This window comes from Botryllus schlosseri, chromosome 15 (assembly GCF_051294905.1).
Source record: "Botryllus schlosseri isolate E-star chromosome 15, Bs_hap1, whole genome shotgun sequence".
Lineage (NCBI taxonomy): Eukaryota > Metazoa > Chordata > Ascidiacea > Stolidobranchia > Styelidae > Botryllus > Botryllus schlosseri.
This window is the reverse complement of record NC_137250.1, coordinates 17,744,432-17,763,551: the sequence shown is the minus strand read 5'-3', so window position 1 is coordinate 17,763,551 and position 19,120 is coordinate 17,744,432. Positions and strand designations below refer to the sequence as shown.

General features: G+C 39.8%; 2 long non-coding RNA genes across 2 annotated transcripts; both read right to left on the bottom strand.

Annotated features, from left to right (window-relative positions):
* Positions 1-14,013: 14,013 nt before the first annotated feature.
* LOC145456810 (uncharacterized) lies at positions 14,014-14,596 on the bottom strand. The gene is made up of 3 exons (XR_013920714.1): positions 14,493-14,596; positions 14,390-14,420; positions 14,014-14,099 (listed from the first exon to the last, which is right to left on the bottom strand). It is a non-coding gene; the product is annotated as an uncharacterized LOC145456810 (long non-coding RNA).
* A 37-nt stretch (positions 14,597-14,633) lies between these two features.
* On the bottom strand, positions 14,634-15,719 carry LOC145456809 (uncharacterized). The gene is made up of 4 exons (XR_013920713.1): positions 15,687-15,719; positions 15,523-15,612; positions 15,389-15,454; positions 14,634-15,282 (listed from the first exon to the last, which is right to left on the bottom strand). It is a non-coding gene; the product is annotated as an uncharacterized LOC145456809 (long non-coding RNA).
* Positions 15,720-19,120: the final 3,401 nt, after the last annotated feature.

The following is a 19,120-nucleotide window of genomic DNA, read 5'->3' as shown; positions in this document are numbered from 1 at the left end:
ATATATATATTTATATATCTGACTCTAAAGGGACAGTGAATCACCTACCATAAACCTCACCGCACGGCACTGACGTGATGCAACCGCAACTAATATATGGGCCCAGCCGGTGGTACGAAACTATTCCTGGATCCGACAAGTTTGGACACAGTCCAATGTTACAGTGAGCGAAGAAGGGACTCATACAAGCTAACAACTAAGCCACGATCTATTCGGATACTTTCCAACAAGTTGTTGTAAGATCTATTGCTCCCGTCACGTCTTCATGATTAAATTGATTAAATGAATACTCCGACGATATCTTATACATAGACATTGGGCAATGGGCATGGACAAAAAGGCCAAATGGGATATATGTGTGAAATAGCATTGTGCCGTCACGCAGCTTCATATAAGGTACTATATCTTGTATAATGCTGTTATAAAACTTACGCTGATCTTGGGATCCATTATACAAGCTTCCATATGGTTATAATCTGGCTGGAATCACTGTATAGGCTCTATATAGATTGACAAGTACCAAAAATTAATTGTATCATTGTTGTATACTATCGAATCTATGAATGTTGTAACACTATACTTTTGAATCATCACGATGCTCGATCTTACAAAACATGTCACAATGACGGCCTGTCATTGTGTCGGTTAGTGCATCAATTACCAATCATTGGGTTGCGAGTTTGAGTTCGACCGAGGTCGACTCCAGATTTGTTATACCCAGGTGTTGGAGGTAAGCGTAAGCGGTGTCTTAAAAAAGTCTAGAAGTCGGCCGTGCTACAAGTCGGCAGCAACGGAATGGAAAATAAGGAATATCGGCCATGACCATGGCAGTAGACAAACGCCATGAATGCCACAAACACGACACGTAGTTCAAGTAGTATGTGTTGGCGGCCGTCGACATGAAAATTGAATTTACGAATTGGCAACCGAATTTTCGAGAGATTAATTAATCTTTGCTAGATTTCATTGATCCTGAAATTTTCTTCACGCTATGCGCGATTCACTGCGACTTCATTTTTCGACTTTAATATAGGAACGCCCTTTGCAATTTGAGCCCCAGAGTACAGATGCTTACAGCGGGGGGGGGGAAATGATGCCCGCCATGTAGAAATACCAACATGGAATCGTGTGCTCCTCAAGAAAGAAATTTGTTTCTGGTACGTTTGGGAGATTGCAATATCTGATAACTATACTGACAATCCTGATGGGAGGTCAAGACATAACAGCATGCAACAAAGTGACTAATATCAATTGGCCCACCCGAATATGCGTCATCATTTATAACTTGCCATAAATTTTCGAAAACACTCCCTCCATCAACTCTACCGGTGAATCTGATCACATGGGCTGAGAAAGGATAAATATTTGATAGTAATCTGTGAAACTACTAATATGAATGACGAAATTCATTCAAGAATCTGAAAATTTTTCGCGCTAGGCGCGACCATGACAACTCTAGGTTTCTATTCATTAGATGACCACAAACGATTTCGATGAGTATAGTAAGACGATATGAAAACTTAGATCAGTCCGGAATTCACAGGAAATCGACAGTTCAACATGGGTATTTTGTGTCCAGTTAGTTCATTACGACTATGATGTGGAATGCGGTCGTATAGGCTAAATAAGTAATCGAAATGCGACGGTGATCCAATTCGGTGCACACCGTACAAGTATAGCTGGACTGTAGAAATTTGTAATTTCTTACAACACAGAATGAATTCTCCTATCGAATACAAGACCCGCAACCTGAACAATTTAGATATAGACCTTGTCAAATGTTAGTACTCGGTTCCTACAAATACAAGCAATATAAACTCTGCGTAAAATCAGAAGTTACCTAATCTCTGCAATACCAATCCTCTGGACTACAGTACGCATACCCAAAAGCAAACTTGTGACAGATATGACATAGCCTTCCACGCATATTAAAAGTTACCATGATGTCCGCAAGAAATCCCTGCCATGACGCCTCGCATTCCCTTGCGTGCTTTCCAATCCGCTAAATGCTTAGGCTAATCTCGAACTACAAAGAGCTGTACGTCGATGCGTGTAGTTTATATTTGAAGCCGCAAGAACCTGTATAAGTCTCAGTCAAATCGATTTTTCAATGCAAAATCTTCAAGTAATCTACTGACGATATTCGTGCAAGTGTGTTGGCGATTTTGCGCTGAATTTTGTGCCATTTGCCAGATTCGGCTGCGTAAATATATGACTTGCCTTGCCCTATTCACCGCGCCACGGACGGCAGTGCAAGTAATATTGGTCGATTGGCGGAATACAATGTACTATGCATTGCTGGAAGACAGTCACTGGTTTGGAACACGCTACCAACTCTGGTGGTGTAGGTTTGGAACCAGAATCTTCTTTGAAGTAATCCTACATGACCGATCTGTATAGCATAGTTTCGCAATACCCAACGGGGATTACACGTACCGAGAAAACAATGTCTAAATGGTAAGGTATTTGATTATTGCGCAGAGCCACAAGAGAACATGAGATCGATGCCAATTTGCCTGTGCCAGACGAGTGCGTATACTACGTTATTATATCACATCACAAATGTAATGACATTATGCGGTCAACGACTTCATCGCATGGTGTAACCAACCTCAGAGTACTCAAACTCATTGCTCAACATTGCCATGCATATATGTTTTGCGGAACAAACACTTTATTCCTGTACTTCGTCAGCAAATTGTGAGCAAGGTGTGGTAGCTGTGTAAGTGTCCATTGTCCGTGTATAGAGAGAGGGATGGTTCTCGGTAACTGATGCCCAGTTGCACCGTGCCTGCTCATTGCTGAAACTTTATCTCTCTATTGGACATCACAGCCACGTCGATCAGTAATTGAACCGTAAGCTGTAGAGACTTTGTGTGGTGACGGGTTAAAGAATATTAGAATCTGGTATCTACACACGGATTGAGCAAAATGCCCCCTGGGTCGTGCGTATCGACTTGATGATGTAACAGAATGCTTGATCGTCTCTGGTTGATAACATCATTCGGACGATCCCTTTTCGTGAAGTCACATTCTGTACAAATGGGGGTTCGGCCTACCTTGTCCCGTCTGCATTCCTGTGACGATGGGCGATTATTTAGGGGAGAGCGAAGGCATGGTCCAGCGAAGGTCGATGGTCGGAACAATTCGTCGATATTGCGACTCAAAGTGAATTCGGTGGCAGTGTTTGTTCCATGCCCTAATGGTGGAACACGGTGCGAACATATCCCAGACAAAGCCCGAGTATGCCCAAGATGTGGTGTTCCAGTGGCAATGCAGTCAAAATCAACCACAGACATAATCCTGTCCGGCCGCTGGCATACTATATTTATTTACGAGGCGGCCAGCATACGCTAGCTCCATCTGGGCACTCAACCGTTAATCACGTTTTGCGCTTCTATCGGTTGGTTAGTTATCTATGCTTTAACGATGCTAAGCCGTTGTACTGAATAAGATGCCATGAATGACGCAATAAACGTGCATATCTGCAGAATACGTATCTCTATACAAATAAATCGTGTCCACCGTATATTTATCAGTCATACCAAATCAAAGCTCGCAATCGAGACCACTGTGATTCTAATAGAATTCTCGGGAATTATATATGTTCAGGTGAACCAAAAAAAACAGCAAGGGCATCATGATATTTTTCAGTTTAGAATTTTTATCAGAATCCCGAAAACCACTTGCCAGATTTTACAATAGTTTTTTGTGACAGGATATAGGGATATCTGATCAAGAATGCGACTGAATCAGTAGACAGAGGTACCAAATTATAAAACAAATTTACAATAAAAATGATTTGAAATATCTCAGGAATACGAACAGACCGGAATCACAACCAATACGATGAAATATCACGTTGTTAAATACATAGATATACTTGTATTTTCGACAAAATCGACACATATATAATTAAAGAATTACCCATGTTGGGACCCTAAAGGAAGATATTCAACCCCATCAGTAGACGTAAGTACCCCTAATAAAGAATAATTGACGATCATTAAGCTTCGGAATCACGAAGTAACAAAACAGAATCCAATCGAATTCGGTGGAATATCGCGTCGTTCAATCCATAGATACACTTGAATTTCTGACAAAATCGGCACACATATAATTGAAGAATTACCCATGTTGGGACCCTAAAGGAAGATATTCACCCCCATGAGTGGACGTAAGTACCCCTAATAAAGAATTATTCACGAGTATTCGGGTTCGGAATAACTCAGGAACAGAACAGAATCCGAATGAATTCGGTGGAATAACGCGTCCTTCAATACATAGACACATTTGAATTTCCGACGAAGTCGATACATATATAATTGAAGAATTACCCATGCTGGGACCCTAAAGGAAGATATTCAACCCCATCAGTGGACGTAAGTACCCCTAATAAAAAATTATTCACTAGTATTCGGGTTCGGAATAACTCAGGAACAGAACAGAATCCGAATGAATTCGGTGGAATAACGCGTCCTTCAATACATAGACACATTTGAATTTCCGACGAAGTCGATACGTATATAATTGAAGAATTACCCATGCTGGGACCCTAAAGGAAGATATTCAACCCCATCAGTGGACGTAAGTACCTCTAATAAAAAATTATTCACGAGTATTCGGGTTCGGAATAACTCAGGAACAGAACAGAATCCGAATGAATTCGGTGGAATAACGCGTCCTTCAATACATAGACACATTTGAATTTCCGACGAAGTCGATACATATATAATTGAAGAATTACCCATGCTGGGACCCTAAAGGAAGATATTCAACCCCATCAGTGGACGTAAGTACCCCTAATAAAAAATTATTCACGAGTATTCGGGTTCGGAATAACTCAGGAACAGAACATAATCCGAACGAATTCGGTGGAATAACGCGTCCTTCAATACATAGACACATTTGAATTTCCGACGAAGTCGATACATATATAATTGAAGAATTACCCATTCTGGGACCCTAAAGGAAGATATTCAACCCCATCAGTAGACGTAAGTACCCCTAATAAAGAATAATTGACGATCATTAAGCTTCGGAATCACGAAGTAACAAAACAGAATCCAATCGAATTCGGTGGAATATCGCGTCGTTCAATCCATAGATACACTTGAATTTCTGACAAAATCGGCACACATATAATTGAAGAATTACCCATGTTGGGACCCCAAAGGAAGATATTCACCCCCATGAGTGGACGTAAGTACCCCTAATAAAGAATTATTCACGAGTATTCGGGTTCGGAATAACTCAGGAACAGAACAGAATCCGAATGAATTCGGTGGAATAACGCGTCCTTCAATACATAGACACATTTGAATTTCCGACGAAGTCGATACATATATAATTGAAGAATTACCCATGCTGGGACCCTAAAGGAAGATATTCAACCCCATCAGTGGACGTAAGTACCCCTAATAAAAAATTATTCACGAGTATTCGGGTTCGGAATAACTCAGGAACAGAACAGAATCCGAATGAATTCGGTGGAATAACGCGTCCTTCAATACATAGACACATTTGAATTTCCGACGAAGTCGATACATATATAATTGAAGAATTACCCATGCTGGGACCCTAAAGGAAGATATTCAACCCCATCAGTGGACGTAAGTACCTCTAATAAAAAATTATTCACGAGTATTCGGGTTCGGAATAACTCAGGAACAGAACAGAATCCGAATGAATTCGGTGGAATAACGCGTCCTTCAATACATAGACACATTTGAATTTCCGACGAAGTCGATACATATATAATTGAAGAATTACCCATGCTGGGACCCTAAAGGAAGATATTCAACCCCATCAGTGGACGTAAGTACCCCTAATAAAAAATTATTCACGAGTATTCGGGTTCGGAATAACTCAGGAACAGAACAGAATCCGAACGAATTCGGTGGAATAACGCGTCCTTCAATACATAGACACATTTGAATTTCCGACGAAGTCGATACATAAATAATTGAAGAATTACCCATGCTGGGACCCTAAAGGAAGATATTCAACCCCATCAGTAGACGTAAGTACCCCTAATAAAGAATAATTGACGATCATTAAGCTTCGGAATCACGAAGTAACAAAACAGAATCCAATCGAATTCGGTGGAATATCGCGTCGTTCAATCCATAGATACACTTGAATTTCTGACAAAATCGGCACACATATAATTGAAGAATTACCCATGTTGGGACCCCAAAGGAAGATATTCACCCCCATGAGTGGACGTAAGTACCCCTAATAAAGAATTATTCACGAGTATTCGGGTTCGGAATAACTCAGGAACAGAACAGAATCCGAATGAATTCGGTGGAATAACGCGTCCTTCAATACATAGACACATTTGAATTTCCGACGAAGTCGATACATATATAATTGAAGAATTACCCATGCTGGGACCCTAAAGGAAGATATTCAACCCCATCAGTGGACGTAAGTACCCCTAATAAAAAATTATTCACGAGTATTCGGGTTCGGAATAACTCAGGAACAGAACAGAATCCGAATGAATTCGGTGGAATAACGCGTCCTTCAATACATAGACACATTTGAATTTCCGACGAAGTCGATACATATATAATTGAAGAATTACCCATGCTGGGACCCTAAAGGAAGATATTCAACCCCATCAGTGGACGTAAGTACCTCTAATAAAAAATTATTCACGAGTATTCGGGTTCGGAATAACTCAGGAACAGAACAGAATCCGAATGAATTCGGTGGAATAACGCGTCCTTCAATACATAGACACATTTGAATTTCCGACGAAGTCGATACATATATAATTGAAGAATTACCCATGCTGGGACCCTAAAGGAAGATATTCAACCCCATCAGTGGACGTAAGTACCTCTAATAAAAAATTATTCACGAGTATTCGGGTTCGGAATAACTCAGGAACAGAACAGAATCCGAATGAATTCGGTGGAATAACGCGTCCTTCAATACATAGACACATTTGAATTTCCGACGAAGTCGATACATATATAATTGAAGAATTACCCGTGCTGGGACTCTAAAGGAAGATATTCAACCCCATCAGTGGACGTAAGTACCCCTAATAAAAAATTATTCACGAGTATTCGGGTTCGGAATAACTCAGGAACAGAACAGAATCCGAATGAATTCGGTGGAATAACGCGTCCTTCAATACATAGACACATTTGAATTTCCGACGAAGTCGATACATATATAATTGAAGAATTACCCATGCTGGGACCCTAAAGGAAGATATTCAACCCCATCAGTAGACGTAAGTACCTCTAATAAAGAATAATTGACGATCATTAAGCTTCGGAATCACGAAGTAACAAAACAGAATCCAATCGAATTCGGTGGAATATCGCGTCGTTCAATCCATAGATACACTTGAATTTCTGACAAAATCGGCACACATATAATTGAAGAATTACCCATGTTGGGACCCCAAAGGAAGATATTCACCCCCATGAGTGGACGTAAGTACCCCTAATAAAGAATTATTCACGAGTATTCGGGTTCGGAATAACTCAGGAACAGAACAGAATCCGAATGAATTCGGTGGAATAACGCGTCCTTCAATTCATAGACACATTTGAATTTCCGACGAAGTCGATACATATATAATTGAAGAATTACCCATGCTGGGACCCTAAAGGAAGATATTCAACCCCATCAGTGGACGTAAGTACCTCTAATAAAAAATTATTCACGAGTATTCGGGTTCGGAATAACTCAGGAACAGAACAGAATCCGAATGAATTCGGTGGAATAACGCGTCCTTCAATACATAGACACATTTGAATTTCCGACGAAGTCGATACATATATAATTGAAGAATTACCCATGCTGGGACCCTAAAGGAAGATATTCAACCCCATCAGTGGACGTAAGTACCTCTAATAAAAAATTATTCACGAGTATTCGGGTTCGGAATAACTCAGGAACAGAACAGAATCCGAATGAATTCGGTGGAATAACGCGTCCTTCAATACATAGACACATTTGAATTTCCGACGAAGTCGATACATATATAATTGAAGAATTACCCATGCTGGGACTCTAAAGGAAGATATTCAACCCCATCAGTGGACGTAAGTACCCCTAATAAAAAATTATTCACGAGTATTCGGGTTCGGAATAACTCAGGAACAGAACAGAATCCGAATGAATTCGGTGGAATAACGCGTCCTTCAATACATAGACACATTTGAATTTCCGACGAAGTCGATACATATATAATTGAAGAATTACCCATGCTGGGACCCTAAAGGAAGATATTCAACCCCATCAGTAGACGTAAGTACCTCTAATAAAGAATAATTGACGATCATTAAGCTTCGGAATCACGAAGTAACAAAACAGAATCCAATCGAATTCGGTGGAATATCGCGTCGTTCAATCCATAGATACACTTGAATTTCTGACAAAATCGGCACACATATAATTGAAGAATTACCCATGTTGGGACCCCAAAGGAAGATATTCACCCCCATGAGTGGACGTAAGTACCCCTAATAAAGAATTATTCACGAGTATTCGGGTTCGGAATAACTCAGGAACAGAACAGAATCCGAATGAATTCGGTGGAATAACGCGTCCTTCAATACATAGACACATTTGAATTTCCGACGAAGTCGATACATATATAATTGAAGAATTACCCATGCTGGGACCCTAAAGGAAGATATTCAACCCCATCAGTGGACGTAAGTACCTCTAATAAAAAATTATTCACGAGTATTCGGGTTCGGAATAACTCAGGAACAGAACAGAATCCGAATGAATTCGGTGGAATAACGCGTCCTTCAATACATAGACACATTTGAATTTCCGACGAAGTCGATACATATATAATTGAAGAATTACCCATGCTGGGACCCTAAAGGAAGATATTCAACCCCATCAGTGGACGTAAGTACCTCTAATAAAAAATTATTCACGAGTATTCGGGTTCGGAATAACTCAGGAACAGAACAGAATCCGAATGAATTCGGTGGAATAACGCGTCCTTCAATACATAGACACATTTGAATTTCCGACGAAGTCGATACATATATAATTGAAGAATTACCCATGCTGGGACCCTAAAGGAAGATATTCAACCCCATCAGTGGACGTAAGTACCCCTAATAAAAAATTATTCACGAGTATTCGGGTTCGGAATAACTCAGGAACAGAACAGAATCCGAACGAATTCGGTGGAATAACGCGTCCTTCAATACATAGACACATTTGAATTTCCGACGAAGTCGATACATATATAATTGAAGAATTACCCATGCTGGGACCCTAAAGGAAGATATTCAACCCCATCAGTAGACGTAAGTACCCCTAATAAAGAATAATTGACGATCATTAAGCTTCGGAATCACGAAGTAACAAAACAGAATCCAATCGAATTCGGTGGAATATCGCGTCGTTCAATCCATAGATACACTTGAATTTCTGACAAAATCGGCACACATATAATTGAAGAATTACCCATGTTGGGACCCCAAAGGAAGATATTCACCCCCATGAGTGGACGTAAGTACCCCTAATAAAGAATTATTCACGAGTATTCGGGTTCGGAATAACTCAGGAACAGAACAGAATCCGAATGAATTCGGTGGAATAACGCGTCCTTCAATACATAGAGACATTTGAATTTCCGACGAAGTCGATACATATATAATTGAAGAATTACCCATGCTGGGACCCTAAAGGAAGATATTCAACCCCATCAGTGGACGTAAGTACCCCTAATAGAAAATTATTCACGAGTATTCGGGTTCGGAATAACTCAGGAACAGAACAGAATCCGAATGAATTCGGTGGAATAACGCGTCCTTCAATACATAGACACATTTGAATTTCCGACGAAGTCGATACATATATAATTGAAGAATTACCCATGCTGGGACCCTAAAGGAAGATATTCAACCCCATCAGTGGACGTAAGTACCTCTAATAAAAAATTATTCACGAGTATTCGGGTTCGGAATAACTCAGGAACAGAACAGAATCCGAATGAATTCGGTGGAATAACGCGTCCTTCAATACATAGACACATTTGAATTTCCGACGAAGTCGATACATATATAATTGAAGAATTACCCATGCTGGGACCCTAAAGGAAGATATTCAACCCCATCAGTGGACGTAAGTACCCCTAATAAAAAATTATTCATGAGTATTCGGGTTCGGAATAACTCAGGAACAGAACAGAATCCGAATGAATTCGGTGGAATACCGCGTCCTTCAATACATAGACACATTTGAATTTCCGACGAAGTCGATACATATATAATTGAAGAATTACCCATGCTGGGACCCTAAAGGAAGATATTCAACCCCATCAGTAGACGTAAGTACCCCTAATAAAGAATAATTGACGATCATTAAGCTTCGGAATCACGAAGTAACAAAACAGAATCCAATCGAATTCGGTGGAATATCGCGTCGTTCAATCCATAGATACACTTGAATTTCTGACAAAATCGGCACACATATAATTGAAGAATTACCCATGTTGGGACCGTAAAGGAAGATATTCACCCCCATTAGTGGACGTAAGTACCCCTAATAAAAAATTATTTGCGATCATCAAGCTTCGGAATGACGAAGGAACAGAACAGAATCCGAATGAATTCGGTGGAATATCACCTCGTTCAATACATAAACACATTTGAATTTCCGACGAAGTCGATACATATATAATTGAAATATTACCCATGTTGGGACCCTAAAGGAAGATATTCACCCCCATGAGTGGACGTAAGTACCCCTAATAAAGAATTATTCACGAGTATTCGGGTTCGGAATAACTCAGGAACAGAACAGAATCCGAATGAATTCGGTGGAATAACGCGTCCTTCAATACATAGACACATTTGAATTTCCGACGAAGTCGATACATATATAATTGAAGAATTACCCATGTTGGGACCCTAAAGGAAGATATTCACCCCCATGAGTGGACGTAAGTACCCCTAATAAAGAATTATTCACGAGTATTCGGGTTCGGAATAACTCAGGAACAGAACAGAATCCGAATGAATTCGGTGGAATAACGCGTCCTTCAATACATAGACACATTTGAATTTCCGACGAAGTCGATACATATATAATTGAAGAATTACCCATGCTGGGACCCTAAAGGAAGATATTCAACCCCATCAGTGGACGTAAGTACCCCTAATAAAAAATTATTCACGAGTATTCGGGTTCGGAATAACTCAGGAACAGAACAGAATCCGAATGAATTCGGTGGAATAACGCGTCCTTCAATACATAGACACATTTGAATTTCCGACGAAGTCGATACATATATAATTGAAGAATTACCCATGCTGGGACCCTAAAGGAAGATATTCAACCCCATCAGTGGACGTAAGTACCTCTAATAAAAAATTATTCACGAGTATTCGGGTTCGGAATAACTCAGGAACAGAACAGAATCCGAATGAATTCGGTGGAATAACGCGTCCTTCAATACATAGACACATTTGAATTTCCGACGAAGTCGATACATATATAATTGAAGAATTACCCATGCTGGGACTCTAAAGGAAGATATTCAACCCCATCAGTGGACGTAAGTACCTCTAATAAAAAATTATTCACGAGTATTCGGGTTCGGAATAACTCAGGAACAGAACAGAATCCGAATGAATTCGGTGGAATAACGCGTCCTTCAATACATAGACACATTTGAATTTCCGACGAAGTCGATACATATATAATTGAAGAATTACCCATGCTGGGACCCTAAAGGAAGATATTCAACCCCATCAGTAGACGTAAGTACCCCTAATAAAGAATAATTGACGATCATTAAGCTTCGGAATCACGAAGTAACAAAACAGAATCCAATCGAATTCGGTGGAATATCGCGTCGTTCAATCCATAGATACACTTGAATTTCTGACAAAATCGGCACACATATAATTGAAGAATTACCCATGTTGGGACCGTAAAGGAAGATATTCACCCCCATTAGTGGACGTAAGTACCCCTAATAAAAAATTATTTGCGATCATCAAGCTTCGGAATGACGAAGGAACAGAACAGAATCCGAATGAATTCGGTGGAATATCACCTCGTTCAATACATAAACACATTTGAATTTCCGACGAAGTCGATACATATATAATTGAAATATTACCCATACTGGGACCCTAAAGGAAGATGTTCAACCCCATCAGTGGACGTAAGTACCCCTAATGAAGAATTATTGACGATCAATAAGCTTCGGAATGACGAAGGAACAGAACAGAATCCGAATGAATTCGGTGGAATATTGCCTCGTTCAAAACATAGACACATTTGAATTTCCGACGAAGTCGATACAGATATAATTGAAGAATTACCCATGCTGGGACCCTAAAGGAAGATATTCACCCCCTTGAGTGGACGTAAGTACCCCTAATAAAGAATTATTCACGAGTATTCGGGTTCGGAATAACTCAGGAACAGAACAGAATCCAAATGAATTCGGTGGAATATCGCCTCGTTCAATGCATAGACACATTTGAATTTCCGACGAAGTCGGTACATATATTATTGAAATATTACCCATACTGGGACCCTAAAGGAAGATGTTCAACCCCATCAGTAGACGTAAGTACCCCTAATAAAGAATAATTGACGATCATTAAGCTTCGGAATCACGAAGTAACAAAACAGAATCCAATCGAATTCGGTGGAATATCGCGTCGTTCAATCCATAGATACACTTGAATTTCTGACAAAATCGGCACACATATAATTGAAGAATTACCCATGTTGGGACCGTAAAGGAAGATATTCACCCCCATTAGTGGACGTAAGTACCCCTAATAAAAAATTATTTGCGATCATCAAGCTTCGGAATGACGAAGGAACAGAACAGAATCCGAATGAATTCGGTGGAATATCACCTCGTTCAATACATAAACACATTTGAATTTCCGACGAAGTCGATACATATATAATTGAAATATTACCCATACTGGGACCCTAAAGGAAGATGTTCAACCCCATCAGTGGACGTAAGTACCCCTAATGAAGAATTATTGACGATCAATAAGCTTCGGAATGACGAAGGAACAGAACAGAATCCGAATGAATTCGGTGGAATATTGCCTCGTTCAAAACATAGACACATTTGAATTTCCGACGAAGTCGATACAGATATAATTGAAGAATTACCCATGCTGGGACCCTAAAGGAAGATATTCACCCCCTTGAGTGGACGTAAGTACCCCTAATAAAGAATTATTCACGAGTATTCGGGTTCGGAATAACTCAGGAACAGAACAGAATCCAAATGAATTCGGTGGAATATCGCCTCGTTCAATGCATAGACACATTTGAATTTCCGACGAAGTCGGTACATATATTATTGAAATATTACCCATACTGGGACCCTAAAGGAAGATGTTCAACCCCATCAGTGGACGTAAGTACTCCTAATAAAGAATTATTGACGATCAATAAGCTTTGGAATGACGAAGGAACAGAACAGAATCCGAATGAATTCGGTGGAATATCGCCTCGTTCAATACATAGACACATTTGAATTTCCGACGAAGTCGATACAGATATAATCGAAATATTACCCATACTGGGACCCTAAAGGAAGATATTCAACCCCATCAGTGGACGTAAGTACCCCTAATAATGAATTATTCACGAGTATTCGGGTTCGGAATAACTTAGGAACAGAACAGAATCCAAATGAATTCGGTGGAATATCGCCTCGTTCAATACATAGACACATTTGAATTTCCGATGAAGTCGATACATAAATAATTGAAGAATTACCCATGCTGGGACCCTAAAGGAAGATGTTCAACCCCATCAGTGGACGTAATACCCCTAATAAAGAATTATTCACGAGTATTCGGGTTCGGAATAACTCAGGAACAGAACAGAATCGAATAAAACAAATGAAAATGGATTATAATCACGTTTTATCAAAGAAATGTTCAAAGTAGTAAACACACTGTAAAAGCAATAACAATAATGATAAATTCATAGCATTCGCACAAGCAAAGGATCGTCTTGCATATACATGACATGGTAGCGTTTGCAATCGGTGGTGATGCGTAGATGGCAGGTAGAGTTTAATTCCGAATTTCCCGATACGGCCATACCTGTTGTTAGAAGATCGTGTCATGGAGTAAGTCAAGTAGTGTAATATTTTTACGTAAGATATTAGGGGGAAGCGGTATCACAATAAACCTGTAACGCCTTGACACCATCTGGATCACGGATATGTGTCTATTTATTGAAGGTGTATGTTGCCTCCACAGCTCATTCGGAAGCGGACTCGTCGTATCGATAAATCCGTAATACAGCTTCGCGGACATCCTAAGGGTCCATATAGATTCCAGATCAGGAATCCCTGAGCCACAGAAAACCATGTGGTAATAGTAGTACCTACCTTCATCGATTTCTGAGAAGGTTTGTCTCATCTGTATGGTTGAAAAATAAACATTTGGTCATATTTCTGATGAAACAAATTTTAATACGAGGTTTCAGCATACCAGTTAGCTCGAGCAACATGTTTCCGATTTCTTCTCGATATCTTCTGCAATCTTCAGTTTTTGCCGAAAAATTGAAGCCGCCATTGCCCAATACATTCTTTGCAAACTGTTCAATAAAATAATATATACAATCAAGCACATAGCCTAACCACGTATAGTGTTATGGGAACCATCGTCTCGATTAAAGATTTTTCTATTTGACGATGATGTATAAATATAATAGGAGATTTCACTTTCAGACCATAGTGTATGAAATACCGCTAATATACCCATTGCTCGGTGTGACTTATAGAAGGCAGATGACGTGGCTGGAGCATTTCTCTCCATACTCTGAGATCGATCTTGGGCTAGCTCATTTCCTGATTGCAGTTGGTTTAGTATTCGGGGATACGATTTGATAAGCCAGCATGAAGTAAAATTTTTGTTGCAATATAATAAGCAATATGCAATTCACGTTTGATCCGATAAATAGTATGAATGATAAATTTCGAATATATATGATTGCAAGGCCTACCTCCAGCACGAGAACACCACAGTTGAAGCCATCTTCTTGCGTATCATGAGAGCAAGACTTTGTAGTCCATCTGGGGGTTGCGAACTCCTCTTTGTGATGACTCCAAAAACCACTAAATTTATGAGACCGGGTTGATACTTTATGTCGTTGACTCTGCTACTTGTAGAGTATAATTGCAAAATCTCACTTCCAATGTAATTCCAATTGCTGAGCGTAGCGCTCCTCATTTCCGAGTGGGTCGTAAAGTAGGAGGGTTCGAGAGTTAATGTCACTAGCCTGAAATAAATCGGGACGATTGAGGGAAAGTGAACCAACCGTTAAGCCGCGTGCAACGGGTTTGAGGAGGACAATCGGTTTAAGTTTCATTATACATGAGACTGACCATGAAAATCCAGTGATTGCCGACATTCAGTGACGTCACTATGGATTGTGTGGATGACCTTTCCACCTGAAAGTTTAAGATTAGTTGGTTACTACAGATGCTGACCACAAGTAAATAATTTATTAGTTTCGTACCAGCATTCTGAAATTTAAGTTACAGTAGGAACCGTTGTACCACCATTCCGTCGAGTAGTGACACGAAACACAGCTGTCGCTTTTTCCGGCCTACCATTAACAGAATGTTACAAGTTATAGCATATTTATAAGAAATATATATGTAATAAAATCAACGAAATTACCTTTATGCACAATCCCTCCATCGCAGCATCCATAATCTGCGTAAACAATATCCATTGAATATTAAACTGAGCAAGTCATAAGTTGTATTGTCTGACGAACCTGATCATCTAGGCACCCTTGACCCGACAGCAAGCACAAGCTCCGTCTTGTTACATATACTTTACCGACAACAGCTTCCACTCGGTTGCTGATGGGTGATAACCACAACAATCTGATATCTGAGTGAATAAACATATATATTTATAATATATGTAGTTGAAACAGTTCAATTTAAATAATTCAGTCAATCTATTACTTTATTATCACAATAAATATATCGCAAATTCGTAAAATATGAGAAACAAAGTAGCCAACATGCTCTCTCATATCTACGACACGGAGTTCTATCGTCCTGCAGAAGAGGCCGTATATTAGTGCGGAGCGAATCGACAAATTGCATGCTCCTACTCCGAGCGTGTAATTCAAAGATATGGTCCGACTTCTAGGCCAGATTTTAGAAATGACCACGATCCGGTTCGAAAAACTCCGATAACAATTATCTACTCACATGATGGCATTGAATATTGATTGAGACAATGCAAACAGGAAAAGTTAAACTCAAAGATCAAACCCAACCCTTATCTGAAGTAATTATGTCAACTTGAACTAAGCATATGGTTTATTTGCGTGAACGTTTCACTTGAACTATAGATTCGAGGTCGGAAGAGGGTAAGGCTGTCATATTCTTAGTAAAGAGTACTGAACAATCTCGGATCCAACTCCGGCAGTGTCAGAAAAAGTACTGATCCGGCTCCGGCAAAAAATGAGAAAATGCTCCTCGCTACCGTATATATAGGGCAGAAAATTTAAACAATCACTGCAGAAAACTGGATATTGTACCTAAACAAAACGCGAAACATTTACTTTATTCCACCGAATTCATTCGGATTCTGTTCTGTTCCTGAGTTATTCCGAAGCTTATTGATCATCAATAATTCTTCATTAGGGGTACTTACGTCCACTGATCAGAGGTGGTCAAAGTAGTCAAGAAAGCTACTCAAGTAGAAGTAGAAGTAGCGACGAAAAAATCTACTCAAGTACGAGTAGAAGTACTTTTTTCATAAGCAACCTAAAACTACTTGAAGTAGAAGTAGAATTGACTGACTTTAAATCTACTCAAGTAAGTAAGTAGTTGTGAAAACGATCGTAATTCGCTCACATGGATTGTTAAAAGGTGCAAATTGAGCTAACCGAAAGGTGCAGAGTTTGATGCATATTGATGCATACCAGGAGGTATCCAATTTTCGACAATAGAAGCATTTGTCCGCATCATGGGATGTAAAATGGTAGTATTGATATGGAAATGCGAACAGCACGTTTTAGAAAATACCATGGTATGGTGCCCGCCCCCATATTATAAAACCAGTAGTTTAGTCGAAGATCAATACGGAGAAGTTGCATAGGATACGGTGTAAACCAGTGGTTCCCAACCTTTTTCGGTGTCGGGGCCGCACGAATACCAGGGCAATGAAAAGGACCCAAAATAGTCATCAAAATATGAAAATTGGCATTGTTCCGATCAATTGCTCGACGACATTGGCCATTGTTATGGTCATCGTGTTGTTGCGCTCCCATTGTTCAGACAATCGACCTTTGGTGGCTATTTCGGAGTGGTTTTATTGTCCTGGCGAGATTTCAATTCGTATTTTTGGAATCAGTGCGACACTAGCTTTCGGTAAAGACCGGACCAATCAAATCATTCGGACGCTTCGGTCGTGAGGTATAGGACTACCAAATATGCTGCTTTCGGGGCAGTTTATAGTGAGTCAGCTTTTATCGCCTAAACGCGCGAAGCACGAAAATTTTCTGTAATTCATGATTGAATTGGTCAATATGATCGGGAATTGCATATATGCTGCTATCAATTTTTATCCTCTCTCTGCTCACGTAATCAGTTTTACAGGTAGAGCCGAGGGAGGTGTATTTGAAAAGGTAGGATCCTCAATAATAATTAAACATCTTCGGGCGTATACCCATTGGCAGGAACGAAACAGCATTTCGTCAGCCCCAGCCCCCCACAAAAAATCTTGGATCTTGGGCTCCCATAGGGTGATAAACCTACCCCTATCACCTTGTTCGCTTTTGCCACGAAATGAGTTGTATTGTTAAGTGAGCCAGTGCGAAGCGCGAAAATTTATGATTATTCATGATGAAATCGGTCAATATGATCGAGAATTGCGTACATATTGTCATTAATTTCTTGTCGTCGCTGGTCACGTAATCATATTTACCAATAGAGCTGAGTGAGGTTTCTTGGAAACTGTAGGGCTCCGTATTGGTATGACTCCGTAATATGATATTATTTCGGGACCTCCTGCCGGCTATATCAAAAAATATAGAATTGCCCAAACGTAGGCTACTAAATTAAAAGACGCACACGATTTCAGATTGGTATTTCTTCACTGGAATATAATTTTTTCCTGCGGGATGATATTTGTCTTGTGAGGTTCAGATTGCCAAGACGGTATTTTGTAGGCTTACCATACGTCTTCTTTTAAGAGGATTTGTCCTCTTTTTTGACTTTTTTGAAAGTGTCCTCGGAGGACGCCCTTTTGTCCTCTTTTTTGAGATTTTGTCTTCTTTTTTGAAAATTTAGGCAGATTTAGAGCAAATTGCGAGTGATATGCCGCATATTAGCACAGAAGTGAAGCTCCGGCGGGTATTTCGGAGTGAAAAACGGTGATTTTAGCTCTGAGCGAAAAGATGACCTTTTTTTTTAGTCATCCACCTGGCAATGTGGAGTAAAAAACGTTATTTTGAGCTCTGAGTAGAAGTGATGACCTTTTTTTTTTAGTCATCCGATCACAAAGTGGGAGAAATTAACCGGTTTTTGAGAATTTCACTCCGGTTTTGCAAGTTGCAAATTTCTGAAAAATTGTCCTCTTTTTTGATTTCCAAAATATGGTAAGCCTAGTATTTTGTATATATAACGAAGTTTCGGTCAGCATAAGGGTTTTCTCGCTGCCGATCGTTCTGATACAGTTCTTGGAGTCGCATGTTACATCGCCTAAAACTTGCTATGTCTTGGTGCGTCGTGGCGCGGTAATGGCCAACGCCAATATGCCCATTTCGATAAATCTATTTTTTCTTGGGGGATGAGTACCCCAAAATCAAGATATTTGGCAGCATGAAATCACGCCTAGAGCGAAAAAATCTTGGAAAAGATGCATAAATTTTCAAAAAATACTATATAATTTATGCTAATTCACGAAATAATTTTGGCCCCGCTTCGAGCTCGCCCCCTCCCCCATCATTGGGGGGTTTGTCGTGCCACAGTTATGGTCCTGTCTATACCTATATCTATAGCTACTGCTCGTTCAACTGGAAAGTTAGGGTACATTGCATTGAAACAGCAATGACGTAACGTTAGCAGTCTACTCACGACTGTCCTGCA